A 2,006-nucleotide genomic window follows, 5' to 3' on the forward strand; every position below is an offset into this window, starting at 1 on the left:
CTGGAAAAAGATCTTCAAGGACACATGAACATTAATCTGAATTCTTTGAGTTAAATGAAAAGGAGTGAACTGAGGGCCATTTTGATCATCCATTAAAGCCAACCATGAATCTCCCAAGAAGGCACACCTGACTTAACCTCTGATTTTGCCAAAATTTTAGCAGCATAACAGCATAAATGGCTCAAAAGACCAAAAGACCAGCCATCATAACTTGGAAAAATTTTCACAGAGTTTCCCCAGAAGTAGAGCAATGAGAACCCAAAATATAGACTGTATCTGTATGCATAAACTGCCAACAATAGAACCCGAGCATCAAAATAGGACTCACTAGTACATAGCCTATGGCGAGGTCACAAAAAGGTGCTCCAGCTACCTGTATCACCGAAAGGATCTCTACATTTGAGAATCCCCCAGCTCAATAAAAACCTCACGCTATCGACCCTCACACGAAGGCTAATGCAAATCGCGTATAGTCAAGTCTCAGAAATGACTATCTTCCAAACCAAGTCTCAAAAATGGCTGGGACTGCCAAATACAACCAAGTATGGCTCCACAAATGCGTACAATGGCAGTTTCCACAAGTAACGTACAATCCAGCAGACAATGCGCTCAAAGAAGCGCCAAGTGATGCATACCCACAACAACTGCAAGTGACACCCACTTGCCAATGTATCACTGAACTCCAGCTACTTGTACTTGTGTGAATCACCTGTACCTGTACCTGTACCTGTGAATCACCTGTACTTGTACTTGTGTGAATCACCTGTACCTGTACCTGTACCTGTACCTGTCCCTGTAACCTGTAATCTGCAACTTGCAATCCGGAATCTCCAAGCTCGAAGCTCGAAGCAGAAGGTACTCGAAGACGATCCTTCGTGGGGGCACCAAAAGAATGTGAGCGGGATGAAAAAACACACAGCGCCTCTATAACAACCCGACACACACTCTTGGAATGATACACACACACACTATGGGGCACCACTCGGCTTAGACAACACACCTGGTCGAGACAGGGAACACACCTCTGGAGTGAGAGGAGAGAGACTATCCACTTGCCCACTCCACACAGACACACACACACACACACACACACACCCAAAAAAATCAGCTCAAAAGAGGAGCATTTCTGATGTTTAGATACAATTGAGCTTGGGCCAACACCAATGGGGCAAATACCTCACACAATATGGGTAAAATAAGCCAGATACAATCACGAACTAGAGCAGAAACTTCGCTCATAGGAGAAACTTACACAGAAAAACAGTAGGAAAATAGTGAGAAATTTGTCAAAATGGACAGCACCATCGTGTCCGGAACGGCCCAAAACCCCAGTCTACAATGTCAAAGTGCTCAAATCCGACGTCGGATGAGCAGTTTACGGCCAAAACAGGCTCCAAAATGAGCAAAAACACAGCTACGGCTGTTCCTCCTCTCTTCTCCACGTTTTTTCTGGTCTTCTCTCTGTTTTTTTAGTTCCCACACTTAGCTTTATTAGTTGGGCACCCTTGGCCTTTTAGATGACCTCAAACGGACCCCGAACAGGCCAAAAACTGACCTCGCAGTGCATAGTTGTCACCTTTTTGCATCATTCGCACACCTGGCACTTAGTTTATTTCCAATAATGCATCTCGCCACCACGTGAAGTGGCCCCAAAAAGTGGTCCTCATGATGAAATTTCTGCATAATTCTCACAAGCAAACACCCACGTTGTGTCCGTATTCATCCACGTACAAATATTGACCCCGTTCGCCCTCCTGACGCCACTCCATGCCATCTGACGCAACTGCTTACCTCATGTCATCAGCCCGTGGATAGCTTCGTCGATAAGTTTTACGTGCTACCAACTCCTCCTTATTGTAGAAAAAACACACTAGTACTGATAATAGTGAAAATCGATGCACTATGTACACCCTGTCCTACCTGTACACATGTGGGCCCCACGTAACCACCTGGCTCTGGAAAATGGGCAATCCTTTATTCGATGCACCATGCATGTGTAAGTACAT

This window comes from Adiantum capillus-veneris, chromosome 8, assembly GCF_014529385.1.
Source record: "Adiantum capillus-veneris isolate H3 chromosome 8, ASM1452938v2, whole genome shotgun sequence".
NCBI classification, from domain to species: Eukaryota; Viridiplantae; Streptophyta; class Polypodiopsida; order Polypodiales; family Pteridaceae; genus Adiantum; species Adiantum capillus-veneris.